The sequence below is a fragment of the Fundulus heteroclitus genome, chromosome 8, assembly GCF_011125445.2.
Source record: "Fundulus heteroclitus isolate FHET01 chromosome 8, MU-UCD_Fhet_4.1, whole genome shotgun sequence".
NCBI lineage: Eukaryota > Metazoa > Chordata > Actinopteri > Cyprinodontiformes > Fundulidae > Fundulus > Fundulus heteroclitus.
The window spans coordinates 1,258,251-1,273,138 of NC_046368.1; the positions used below are offsets into that span (position 1 = coordinate 1,258,251).

The window sequence follows — 14,888 nt, forward strand, 5'->3', positions numbered from 1 at the left end:
GTAATTAATTTGATTTAAAAAAATTTCATTTAAAATTCAGTACAGACATTCAATTTAAGCATTAATGCAAAGTGGAAAACACATTATTGTACAAAAGTAAAACAATGAGCCACCAAGGTTTGCACCTTTTTTGTAAACCTAGCTGTATATTTATATATATATATATATATATATATATATATATATATATATATATATATATATATCTGTATAAGTAATCTTTGTAAACGTCATGCTTTTATTAATTGGAACTCTAGGTTCATATGTGTTTCAGTCTTTGCTTGTGTCCACGTTGTAGAGAGTTGATGTCTGCGTCTTTCCACCCACGGTTTAACTGGAACAAAATGTTTCCTACATGACATCTAATTAATGACAATCCTCCTGGGGAAACAGGAGCGATCCGCAACCCACAAAAAGCCCATTTAAACTCAGCAGCAGGCATCGCACAAATCTGTGTATGCGGGATTTCATCCTTCATCAATTCTTCATCCTAACAACATAGCCTGTCACGGTTAATAATATTAGTATATTTTAAAAATCGCCTTGGATTTATAAATAAAAGCAAACTTAACATCCCATCCTCATAATCCTCTGATGGACAGAAAGAGAAAATAAAATGAACAGTTCTTTCACATTCCTGCTTGATTCCTCATTAATATTTATTGGACATATTCACAGTCTAAACAAATTAACATTTCCTTAAAAAGACGACATTTTGTTTGACTAAATAATGAAAAATACATCATATTCATGTTTTAAATGCCAAAAGAGTAATGAGAATTACTGCACTTATGCTAAACTATAGCTTAAAATTTTGTTTCTCTTTTGGACTTTGATTTTCTGTTTTGCCTTGTTGGTTGGAAATTACACACATACACATATATTTTATATATATATACACATATATTTTATATATATATATATATATATATAATTATAGTAGTAGTTGACACTTCTGTAGAAGTATTTTAAACCCTAGTATCTATACTTCTACTTGAGTAATAGAGTACTAGAATACGTTTGACACCTCTGGTTATTATCGTAGTTTTTCAGCAGATCCCTGTCTCCAGTCAGCCTTCCTCATCTGTCCATCTCAGCCTCTCTCTTGCAATGTCAGTTGGTTAGACTTACCTGTTTAATGTTAAACTAATGCCTCCTCCTAGTCTATGTAGTCTCATTCACTAATTCCTTCAAATTTTGGACATTTTTATTTTGCCTGCTCCCTGCCTGCATTTAGGTCCTCAACAAACACTTTGCAATGACAACTTTAATATTTACTTAAAATAGATTGCTGTTTGTGCTTGTTGATGTTAAAAGGTGTTAAAAACAATACTGTCACTTTAACGAGCTCCAGTGGAAGACTAGTATTCAAAAGAACGTAAGCTTAAGGGCCAATTTCACAGTTTTGCATTGTTGCTGCAAACCAGGTTCTATGTCACCAGATATGACTCAGGGGTGTGTCTTTCTATGGTGAAAGACATTCTAAAAGCTGAATAAACTGACTTAAGTCAATATGTTGTATTTGTGTTCCATTTCTAGGAGTTAGATTGATATCTGATAAATGTGGGGACAAGTTTATTGAAAAAAGATCAAAATGTACATTACACCTTACCATCCAGCCATTCATCCATGCATGAATGCATCAGGGTCAAGGTCATTGGAATAATGACCTGACCAGAGATTGCTAGAGCCCACCTTTGTTTTTGGGGAAATTTATCAATTTCACAGATGGCAAAGGAGTGCAAACATAAGGACAGAAAATGTCACTCTTAGGGACTCATTGAGCTGCAGCATGGTGGTGAAGGCCATGAAAAATCTCAAAGCAGGGGCAATGGATACTGTGGTATTATGGTAGCGCTTTATTGAGTCCTGAGGTCCCCATGTCGCTTGGTGGGTTGCATAATGGCACCTAATACACGGAGGTCACCAACTTCCTGCGAGGTTTAGTTGCTAAAAAACTCTAAACTTCATGTTGCCATCAGATTATCTAAGGCGTTGTGGAAAGGCCAAACGGCTGCAGCCAAGCGTGACATCACCAAGTGTTAAAGTGTCGGATGCTGCGGTGTAAAGAACACCACCAGTGCAGTTTAGTGTAGACGTTCTGGAAAGATTAATCATGCCTCTCTGCCTGGTAATCCCATGGATATTTTTCAAGAGTTGTGCTCAGCACCTTGGTTCCAATGAAATGTACTCTTAATGCGTCAACATATCGAGATAGTTTGGTTACTTTCATGTTCCCAGCATTGTGTGAACAGTTTGGGGATGTCTGCTTCCCAGTGGCATATGACTGTGCTCTGTGGGGCAAAAAAAGGTTTATAAAGGCATGAATGAACAACTTTGGTGTGGAAGAACTGAACTGGAATAACCTAAACCCAATGGGAGCGCTTTGGGATGAATTGGAGTAGTGACTGCAATTTCATTTGTGAAATAAAACTCACATTTCTGTTATTTAGAACACTTTCTTCTAATTTAGTAAATGTTTCTCACCTTTACTGCATAATCCTTAGTATAAATGTTTATTCCATATCTAAATAGTATATCTGTATTTATATATTGATACATGAAATCAATTTCTACTTCCTATATCTACATATAAATGACATTTTTATCTTAATCTCAAATCTATATGTAAATCTGAAATTTTAAATGTTTAATCTATATCCCAAATCTAAATCTAAGTATATACTTTTTCTAAATCTTAAATCCAAATATCTTAAATCTTTAGTCTAAATCATGTTTGATTATAATGTTCTCTGTAGGTTTTCTTTTCATAGTAGTTACACCTAGTCTAACTATTATATCAGAGAGCGATCATCTGCTATTACCATCTAACATAGAAAGGATTTCTGGATCAATGTGTGCTTTTGTACTTTTTGTGTCTCTGCTCTGTCTTCTCTAACCGCCAGTCGGTCGAGGCAGATGACCGTTCACACTGAGCATTGTTCTGGTTCTGCTGGAGGTTTTTCCTCCCCGTTAAAGGGGAGTTTTCCTCTCCACTGTTGCTTCATGCTTGCTCAGTATGTGATGGACAGCTGTGCTGGAACTGTAATTTCCCTCTGGGATTATTAAAGTATTTCTGATTATGAGGAATTGCTGCAAAGCCATCAATAATGCAGACGACTGTCCTCTGTGGCTCTACGCTCTTTCAGGAGGAGTGAATGCTGCTTGTCAAGACTTGATGCAATCTGCTGGATTTGACCAATTTGTCTGATTTGATTGAATTTGACTTTGTGAAGTACCTTCAGATGACATGTGTTATGAATTGGCGCTGTATAAATACAGTTGAATTCAATTAAATGAATATATATATATATATATATATATATATATATATATATATATATAGAGAGAGAGAGAGAGAGAGAGATAGAGAGAGAGAGAGAGAGAGATAGATAGATAGACATAAATATGTCTGTAACTTTTTATCGAAATCTAAATTCTAAATATATAGCCGCTTATATATTGAAATCTTAAATCTCAGAGTACAAATTTCAGAAGATATGCCTAAACCTCTTCCCGATAAGGTTCCTATATGCTTGGGGTAAATTGAGATGTTGAAGGAGTGTGGTTAATTAGCATATTTCTGAAGATTTAACTCTGAGATTCAAGATTTGAGTACACAAGATACATATATGTTTAGATGTAAGAAAATATATACATTTAGATATGGGTTAAAGATTTAGGATGTACATTTACATATAGATTTAGGATTTAGATATGAACATAACATGTCTATAGATATGGGGTGTAGAAATAGATTGCATGCATTAATAAAGATGTAATGTTTAAATATGGATACAACATTTATATTAAGCAGTTCTCACTGTAATATGAGAAAAAAATGCATTAAACGTGAAAAAACTGCGCTAAGTAACAGAAATAGGATATTGAACATTTTTCCACTAAATCGTTTACATTTCTGCACTCCATACAAGCCTTACCTTGTTTGGTGTCAGCATCGGTGTCTAACCTCCCAAATATGCTTCTGAAAAAAATGGTCAAGATGCTCAAACTCACATGTCGAGAAGAGCTGAAGCTGTTATAGCTGCAAGAGGTGGGCAGACATCATTAAACCCTGTGGATTAAGACTGAGATGGCACTCAAGTTCATATGTGTGTGTGAAGGTAGACTAGCACATAGTACAGACGCACATAACCTCCTGGGAGGTTGTCCACTATGAGCAGATTTAGTGTTTTTTTTATTGGTTATTGGGTATAGCATTCTTATCCTGGTTGTGCTAGAAGTAGATGCCTCAGCCTGGGTGTGTAAGGATATAGATGGAGAGGAAAGATGAAGGAAGACAGAAGTTGTCAGAGGGAATTAAGCTTTAGTGGTGTTGATGCATCTCCCTCTAAGCCTGTTTGCCTTCTCTGAATGCACATATTGATCTTAAATTTCACAACCATGCAAAGATTCCCACATAACAATTTTCACTTGGAGTCCCCGTTGTGCCGCGTTTGCTAAAGAGACACCCTTATTAGCTCCTACTTTATATACTGCAAACAGATTTCTATGTTGATTTGTGCACACTGAAGGTCTGAATTGGCACAGAAATGTGCGTGTCCCTTGGCTTCACAGTCTAACAGTGTGTTTACAAGATGTTACAGAGCGCTAAGTAGAGCTGTGAATGTGTGATTTGCTGGAAGTGAGAGGAAGTACAGAGACAGACATCATTCTCACAGCCCTTAAAAATAGATTTTTAAAGGTCATTTTTTTGTCATTTGTTCCTTTCCCCCCCCCTGTTTGTACTGAAACAACCTCAGCTGAACTTATTTGTGGTCGACAAGAGGGGCTGACTGATAGCATGAGGTTCGCCACACCCAGTGATTCAGAGTTAAAGGCAAAGGTACAATGTCCTCTGTTGTTTCTGCCGCACAAACCAGAGGGGTTTTCTGTAGTTTGCACTCGCTCTGTGTTGTAGAGACAGATACACAATCAGAGCAGAAAGTGGGCTTACTCACCGTACCCCATGTCTTCCTATCTATGCCAATGTTTTGGCTTGATTATGTCTTTCTTCAGCATCCCTGCTGTATCTGCCTGCATACAAAGAGATGAATGAGCCCAACTGACCCTCCCTCCATACTCTCTCCCTTTCTCTTGTCTCGGCCGTTTTATTGAGCTCCTCAAATATACTGATAAATTACATCAAAAACCCCTGAGCTGCTCAGTCTTTTCTTGCGCAGTAGAGAATTGGATTTTCTTTTTGCTGCAGGTAGGTTCAAGAGAGTAATGTAAAGGGCTTCATAAAACTTGTAACACTTTACACACTGCAGCTGTTGGCGACAAATAAAACAGCTCTATGCATCAATTTCCTGCACAAAATTTTCATCAAATCTGACATTTGTGTTTTATCTCCACCCTAATAAAGTTGCACTTCTCTACAATGAAGTTTTTGAAACAAACGGACAAATGGATACTTAAAAAAAAAAGAAACTGAGAAGAATACAAAAATAATAAAAAATTACCTGATTCCAAACAAACGTTTCACGTTTAAAAATGTATGTAAATTGCTTGAAATACTGATGCAATATCATTCTATCATAATAAAATCCATTACGTTAGGAAATGTACTTGTAATGTGTTGGTTAGAAACTATAACCTCTTGTCCTTTTTTTTTTGTTACCGTTTAAGGACCCAAGCATCACCTCCCATACCCACTCTCCAAAGATTTATATTTGGAAAAGAAAGTGTTCTTTTCTTATAGTAGCATAATCTCATCCTAGAAAATGTAGAAAAATTTAACTTTTAATTTGAGCACATTTACCCAGTAAATCCCCACATTAAGAGATTTTACCTATCACGTCCTACATTAATTGGTAAAAATTTCATGGAACTGTCTAGTAAATAATTGTAACCCATGACATCTTTTTCACTTGAGTATTTATATAATGCAACAATATGGCCGCCTTCTCTTAGCCACCGTTTCAAATGGGAGAGAGAAGAAAATATGCCTATCGAGTAAGGCTAAAAGAAATCTGCTCACCTAAATCTGACCCAAAAAACGTTCAGACCAATAATTTAAGAGTAAAAAAAAAAATAATTAAAAAAATGGAACCGTGACAAACAATGAGAAAAGGACCCAAGTTGATCTTGCCACTACGCAAAGTGAATAGGACGGTATGCGAGTCAAAGACATCTCCGAAAATCCTGGCAGAGCTGTAGCATTAGTGACCTCTTGGGATAGCAAAGTATCCGTTGTAACCTTTAGATGCTATCTATGTGCTAACTGGGTGTTTCAGAGGCCTGCCAAGAAAAAGCCTTTTCTGTTCCACTATGGCGATCAAGTGGAGTTTGCTCGATTTTACCTCGACTTTACCTGGAACTGTGCGCCTATGTATGTGTATATTTATATACCTATTTATGTAGCATATACCTTCTCTTGTTGCAATACGTCTGCACAACGCAAACACGGAATAATTACAATACAAGCGTGAATGTTTTAAAAAATGTTAACCCCCATAATTTTACCTCCATAAATAATGCACATGCAAGTATCTGCTACATTGTTCCTTGTCTGCAAATAGTTCTTATTCTTATCTATTCATGTCTTAATCTTATATAACTTGCATCTGTTTTGCTTATTCCATATTATGTGTCTCTACATTTATTTATGTCAACTGTACGGTTGACTATGTGTAGAACCTTATCCCAATATCAAATTCCTCGTACTGGCAAAATACTACTTGGCAATAAAACTCATTCTGATTCCTATTTTTGACATATGAGACCAAAACTTAGCTCTTCAGTAAGAACCTCTTCCAGTGGTGGAGGATCTAAAGTGGTGTGGGCGGGTTTCTCTTCTGGGAACATTGTTAGACTGTGTAGCATCATGAAATAAAGGAAATACCAGAACATTTTACATAAAAATCTTGTAAAATCCACAAGAATACTACAAATGGCTCATCCCTGCGGCTTTCAATGGGTCCATTTTTTCAATACTTATGGTCATATCTGCGGAGAAAGGGTACACAAGACCTCTTCTGTGCCCCCCCTACTTAAATCCCATTAAAAATGGCAGGAGTTACCGAATTCAGACTATAAGGCACACTTAAAATCCTTAATTTTTCTCAAGATTTGATGGCACGCACCTTATGGTCCTAAAATACGGTATGTTGAAGAGACAAGAGCATAAGAACGGAACTAGGAACACAGATGCTTTAAAAGACAGCATAACAAGAATTGGCCAAGGATCCCTCTTTCAAAATACGCTCCAACCTTGTTACACATCATAGGACACGATTTCAGAGGGTTTTAGAAATTCAACAGCAGGGATGCCTGTAAGTGGGAGTCCAATGTCTTTCTCGACATGGCAGGGTTTTTCTCCATGGAATAGATTTGTTCTAATTACAGGTTGAAACTTTCCAAGCTTTGAGTGTGAAATTGTAAAACAGCATAAAATATATGTATTTGAAGATAGTATAAGAACCTGTTCATTTGAAGTAATATTTTCTATTTTAACCAAAACACGTTACAGCATAAAACCTAAGATGCAACCTGTTATTGACTCCTGTTGCTCAAAAGCTGATTAGCGAAAAGGCCCGACTGCTGCTGCTATTAATGGCTCTTTTTAACGCGGAGATGGCTGAGAATAGCCATCAGCAGAATGAAGTGGTATTAGGAGTAAGGATATGGTCAGTCACAGTGAAATCACTCTTGAATGCTCATAGCTGTGAGAGGAGGAGAGCGATGCCCTACTTTGAGTCTGGCATAATTACATAATGCTTGAGTACCTGCAGCACCAGCAGCATGACAACTTCTGACTGTGGATGTGAACTGTGGGGAGAGCAGACAGGTTCTACACACCTCTCAATCCCTTTTTTTACGCCTCGCAACTTAATTTCCTCACGGGAGTTTTTCTACACCTGTTTACGTTCCTTCGCGTTTGACTGACAGGCTGTCAGTCTTTTAGTTCTTTTTTTTAATCTCTAACTTGAAACCTCTTTTTCACATTTGTTTTCCGCTTTTTTTCCGTGCCATCAGAGTTTTCCCCTCCTCTTTTCCGTCCACCCATCTCCCCCGCTCTGTCCTTCTCTCATCCTCCAATTTCATTGTCTTTTTTAGCTTTCCTCTTCAGCTGCCGGTGCCACATACCAAATAGAGGGTGACAGCATACAGCTGTGTGTTTTGTACCCCAGACAGGATCTTAGCGTACACACACACACACACACACTGGGAGAGGGAGAGACGGATCAGCACTAACCTGCGTCTTTTATCTGTTGCTTATATAATCACTTTAAGATGGAGTGGCTCTTTGTGGCTTGAATACATTACACAGTCAGACATGAAATCATTAGAGTAAAAAAAAATGGGTTGTATGAAAACATGACAAGACGTTTAACTCTTCTCTTGGTTCTTGCTTCCCCCCTCCCCTCCTCCCCAGAAAGCAAAGCTCCATGCTGCCTTGCAGGAAAAAGATCGTCTGAACCTCGAGCTCATCAACCAGCAGGTTAAGGAATCCAAGCATGAACAGGTGAAGAAATTCACACATTTAATGTGCAAATTGTCCACTGCAAGTACACACACCCATAGGCAGAAATGATCCATGCTTCCTCAGGAGATGATCGGTTGGAAAATATGTTTCATTTTACATGAGTCATGGGCCGGTACCAGTATCCAGTAGAAGTGCACAATATCAGGGTGATATAACAGGTGATTGCAATCCTGTTGTTTAATATTGTGATGATTATATATCTATTAGTGTAAACCCACAAGGAGTCTATTATTTCATTTTTCATGATCACAATGTCTCCAGTAGTTATGGTGCCAGTCCAACAGATGTGGTATTGGTATGCAGAATTTGCATGGATGGCAATTGAACTATAAAATTACCAAATGTCCATCCCAGGAGTCCTTAAAGGTTCACATTCCAGAACTTCTAAATCTGTTTAATGTCATTTTAATGAGATGCCAGAAAAAGTACCAAAGAGGCCAGGCTTTTCACCTGCCCTTGTAGAGCTCGGAGTAGTAAAATGCTGCTCCGTACGTTTCGCTGAACACTGCCAGTCAGCTGGCTGAAAGTAGATCTTGCTTAAAGGAAAGACCAATACATTTGTTTTGACATATTTCATGGTTTGTAATGTCAATCGGCACCACCCGTCACTGAAATTAAGGTAATGCTGCTTTAAAATAGACTTGGAAAGCTGCGAGCAGCAAGTCTGTTAAGCAGCCGACTGCAGGCTGGCTGTTCAGGCAGATAGCCTGAATGCTATACAAGCTAACACCAGCTTGTTCTATTTGGACTGGATTATAAAAAAGGAAAACAGTAGGACACCAGAAAATGACTGCCAGCATTAAACTGGTATTTATTCTGTTTTTCTCAAGTTTGTGTATCCCATTCAAAATTGTAATGACTAATACATTTTCATAACATTATAATCAATAAAAAATTTTTTGTCAGTTACAAAAAGCAATGCATTTCCACTTTCTCCACATTGACAAGGTAAACCTAGTGTCTGGGTCTTTATCACAAAAGTTATGACACAGACCATTTTCTCTTGTCGACTAATCTTTACTTATCTTCTGAATATTGATTTGCACTGCTGACTGTTTATTCACAATTTTTTACATATACATTTGCAATACCGTACTTTAACTGTAATATGCAATCACCTTTCACTGCACTTTAATTTAAATAGCTTCTGTCCAAACTTTATTTATACATTTTATAGTAATAGCTACCTGTATATCATGCTCACAATTCTGCCTATAGTAATAGCCATCTGTACATATATTCATAGTACATGCAAACTCTGTTATAATAATCATCTGTATATTATGCTATTGTACATATCTGTAAAACTCTACTCATAGTAATATCCACCTGTATATTATATTCGGTACATATCCAGCTGTAAATTATTTATTTTATTTTATTTTATTATTCAATTTAGTTCACAATACTGGTTATTTATATATACATATCTGTACATATCTGTCAAACTCTATAGTAATATCTACCTGTATATTATATTCAGTACATATCCAGCTGTAAATTTAGTTCACAATACTAGTTATCTATATATTATACTCATAGAACAAATCTATCAGTAAAATTCTGTTTATAATAGTATCCATCTCTATATTTATTCAGTAATAACCCATGTCCTGTACTTATGGAACCATTGTTTATCCTGCACTTGCTGCTATTGCACTTATGGTTAGACCTAAACTGCATTTCGTTGCCTTGTACCTGTACCTGTGTAATGACAATAAAGTTGAATCTAATCTAATCTAATCTAATCTAAAAAGCTGTCCGCTTTACACTTTAGCGAAACTGTGCAGCTTCTTGATAGTCCAGATACTATTCTCTATTTTACTTTCTTGTCAACCAAACTGGACTCTTTTAAGACAATTCCTCCATTTCAGACTAAAATCCAAGTAATACTTCTGCATCATCTACTTGTGGCAGGCAGAAAAATTATTCATGTGTTATTTGGGACTTTCAGCGTAATTTACCAAACATGGTCTTGTCACGTATTTGCAAGACCATGAAAGTTAGAAAAGTTACACGCTTTAGCTGCAGATTTTCTGTGCAAATACAGTAATGGCATGAAACTGTTGTCGTTCTACTCCAGGTTAATCATACTCTTGAGAGTCTCCTATCTATTTTAGAGTCTGTAGTGTGTGTGTATTCATATGATATACACAACGCCTTATAAATGGGTTAGTGACAGGGGTAATTCCCACAGATCAATACGGCTGCACCAGTGCGGTCATTATCAGATTACACACTTCTTCATTTAATACTGCTTTGGGCACTTCGGATGGTTTGTTATGAATCATTATTACTACATCTCCTGTCTTAATCATCTCTGTTTGCGTAGACCTTAATCTTTAGCCCCTGCGCACAATCTTGAAATTGACACACATCTTTAAATTGAGACAATGACCGGCTGGAATTGTAAGCAATTAGCTGCTGCTTTCACTAAAACGGGATTTCACAAGGTGGGTTGGGGCATCTTGACATGCGTCCAGGAAGCCCTGCTCAGACCTCTTGCTCCATAAATGAGGCCATCTGTGCACAGACAAGAAGGGGGCTAAAAGCATGGTCGGTCCTGCCAGAAATGCAGCACGAGCGAGGGGTTGGTGACTTGTAACGACTACTGTGACAAAGGCAAGGGTAGGAGCTTGTTTGGATGATACGTTATTATTGAAAAAGACATAAGAGAAAGAAAGATACTTGAGGGATTGAGACAGTGTTGTTGCATAAGTTGAGAAAGTTAAAATAGTTAACTTGATAGGAGTTAGCTAATATGTCTGTTTTTCTGGCGGTTTAAAAATAAATGTGGTAGGATTTCAGTCAGCAACACTTTCAAATGGTCCACTTGGGGCGAAACAATGTCATGGTTATGTTTTGACATCTGCAAAATTTTGTTAGAATAAGAAATTTTCTAGTCTAGTACCTGTAGTATTTTTGAGGTGTCACCAACTGCTGGAAGCCTGAGTAGTACGAAGGGGGATCTCAGAGGGCTCGGTTTGCAGTTTGAGCTGCTAGATGTCACTGATTATTGTGCACTGCGCATTTAACCCTCATATATTTATAATTTATTCTATATTTATTTTTCACTGTGCTAATTTGTCTGCTGTTATTGTGTCTGAATCAGATTTGTTTATCTCGACAGGTGGTCAAATATATCTTGCCAGATTTGTGGCAGGATCTCACTGATGGCTAAAAGTCTGTAGTTGAGGTGTTACTTGCTAGAGGACACTTTACCAAACCACAGTAGCATAGTTTAATCATTAATGCACTTTAAACATATGTAATTGCCTCTTGTTTTTAAGAATCTCTGAAGTTATGAGAAATATAATCATGTCACCCTGAAGAGAGAATGGTTGAAATAAATCATTAGATTCTGAAAAATCATGACACTCATGCCTGGGTGTCATAAATATTGGATTTTTAAAATGAATTGTGATTTCATTTTTCTATATAAATGTGAAGTCCTGGAATATGCATTTCTAACAAAAGCTGAATGTAAATTGTTAATAATTTCAATCATAATGAATGTTAATAAATGTTAATCTGCTGCTTTTTTTTTCTGTGCACACATTAGTTGGTTCCCTTTAGCAGCTCCAGCTACTGTCACAAATCACACAAAATAAATGATCTCATTTTCGTTGCCGCAGTCTAATTTTGTGCGCTCTAGGTGTGCGAGCTTATCTATTGTGCACTCCTCCATTTTTTAGTAATTAATGAGAAGACGAAGGGTGCATGGCTGATGGGGGGGGGGGGCTCAGCTCAATCTTGTAAGGCCACCTTTAGAGGAACCAGCTCAAGGCTGATATCAAAGTGAGAGGCGTTGTGCTCAAGTCAGCAGCTGAAAGTCATCAAGGATAAACGGAAATGTCCTGATTAATTTCTCTGCAGATTTGAGAACTCAAAAATCAAACCTCAAACCAACAAGACAGAGCACGTACTTCATTATAAACTTTAAGAAGTAGGTCTCCTGCAAAAGCGGTATCCAGACATTCATTCTTTTTTATTTATTCATTTTTCATCCATTAAAAAAAAAGTTGGATGGCGGCATTTCACAACTCCCAGTTCTTATTTTACATTGTCACATGTTTGCACGTCGTTAAATTATGTGATTAACCTTCTGTTATTATTACTGGACCTTTCCTGTCTAATACCTGAAATCCGTTTGTGATTCATGTCCGTGCAGGTGCGATGCGACTATGTCCAGCTGAGACAAACGTTTGCCACAGTGAGCCGGGAGAGAGACGTGGCCCAGCGGGAAAGGAGCCAACTCCAGGCCAAAGTCAAAAATCTGGAACACGTGCTAAAGGTGAGACATGAGTCCTGTATTGCTAAGCTACTGCATATTAATCAACAAAGCATTGAAAATACAAGCAACCAACAAGTGTTCTAAATTATCTCAAAAATTCTCTGAGTGTGTTCGCACATGTCTTACAATTCATCATTTCATCATTTAAGATCAAAATTTCTTCCTGGAAAGTCTTTTCTTCTCTACTTATAATCAACAAAAAAAGGTTTATTTACCTGCATTTGTAGATTATATATCACATTATGTCTTTGACTGTAACACTGAACATTCAATGAGCATTTGTTCGTGAACATTTAGCTCTACTCTGTAGACTAAGCTGCAAATTTGTAACAATTCAAATACATAAATACATAAATCATCCCAACATCCCTCTGAAGGCAGCAGACAGCACTGAATCTTATTTTAGGGTAACCGAGTAAAGAGGAATTAGTACGAATGCACACCACTTCTCTTTTATTTATTTACAAGGAATTATTCAGTTATACTAAAGTCTATAATTGTATTTATGTGTTTATTTTCTATGGGGGGTGTTTGATGTCAGCCACAGTTAATAAGTGCAACATTTACAGCTTAATTTAAGTTATGATGTCATTTTGCACACTTTTCTATAGTATTTGGAGGAATTTAAACTTTGACTTATGGCAAATGTTTTGGGTATATACGTACACAGTAATTTGATGGTTTTTTTTTTGGCCCATTTCTCTTGAGCGAATGGGTGTAACTGAGTCAGGTTTGAACTAGGCCACTTTGCTTGCATGCAACCTTTCATTCCTAGCAGCACATTTTCTATGGGGTTGAGATCAGGGCTTTGTGATGACCACTCTATACAACATTGAATGTGTTGGCCTTAAACCACTTTGGTACTAATTTGGCTGTATGCCTAGAATGTTTGTTGACATCCATTTTTGGCCAAGGTTCAACTTCCTGAAGTTATTATGTGGATCGCACCACTCCCTTCTACAGCTAAACACCCGGAAGATGATGCTAGGACCCCTATACTTCACAGCTGGGGTGGTGTTTTCAGACTTGCAAGTGCCCCCTATTTCCTACAAATTTACCAATGGTTACCATTTTTTCAGGGCATCTTTCATAAACAGAATGTGATATTTTAGCCCGTATAGGAACAGGATTTGTTTTACTGTAGCTCTTGGCATTTGTTTACCGACATGCCAGAACCTTCACAAGGTCTCTTTGGTTTTGTCCTGGGGTTGATTTGCAAATTTAACACCAAAACATGTTCATTTCTGGGACACATAATCCGTCTCCTTCCTGAACAGGCTGGATATTCCCACGGTGCTTGAACTATGAACGGGATACCTTAAGCAAAATTGTAACCAAGGAGGAGCCAATCTTCCTGATATCTTGGATAATTTCTTTTGGGTTTCCCATGATGTCACAAAAGAAACATTGTATTTGAGGGGCTGCCCTAAAATACATCTTCAGCTGAGCCTCCTGTTAAATAATATGAATCCTACAAAACCTAAATTTCATCACCTGGGCTTTCACACATTAAGGCCCTTCTGAATTGAAGAAACCAAAACAAAAAAAAATCTCACCTTTTTTTTCTTCTCCCAAGTAAAGACTTGTTCTTTCCTTGTGTTCCTATCTTCCAATAGTAATCAGACAGTCTCGCCTCTCTGCGTGAGGCTCTGTCATTACAAATCCCCGTCTCCCTGCATCTTCCATCGATTGTCTGTTTGTCAGGATATTCGAGAGATATGCCCATATGAGAAAAGCTGACCTACTCCCTGATACAGCAATGAAAGGTTTGTCACTTTCTCGTTTGGCATTGATTACGGAGACAAAAAGACTATTTAGAGAAAATTACATTGGGCGGTGTGGGAGGAGAATGCGCAGATAATGAAACACAACATGAAAAAATAAAATAAAAGCTGGACTTTTTAAAAAAAAAAGGATTTCTGCTGCTCAAACCAAAATGGGATGAAGCATTATAAATCTTATTTTGAATGTTAAATAATCCAGTAACAAAACGGTTTTCTTAACAGCCCCAAAGTAATAATCAATTATAAATGTGTTTTTCTTGGTCTATTTCCCTAAATAAAAGAGCTTTAATTTTAAAATAAATAAACACTTTATTTTACT

At 37.1% G+C, this 14,888-nt stretch overlaps 1 protein-coding gene across 7 annotated transcripts in view; it reads left to right on the forward strand.

Annotated features, from left to right (window-relative positions):
• The window catches only part of si:ch73-287m6.1 (RIMS-binding protein 2), a 73,839-nt gene that overhangs the window by 14,978 nt on the left and 43,973 nt on the right, over positions 1 to 14,888 (forward strand). For all 7 annotated transcript variants that reach the window (XM_036139822.1, XM_036139826.1, XM_036139823.1 and 4 more), the window contains exon 2: positions 12,663 to 12,785. The gene's annotated coding sequence lies outside the window, so the exon portion shown is untranslated. The remainder of the gene's footprint in view (positions 1 to 12,662; positions 12,786 to 14,888) is intronic.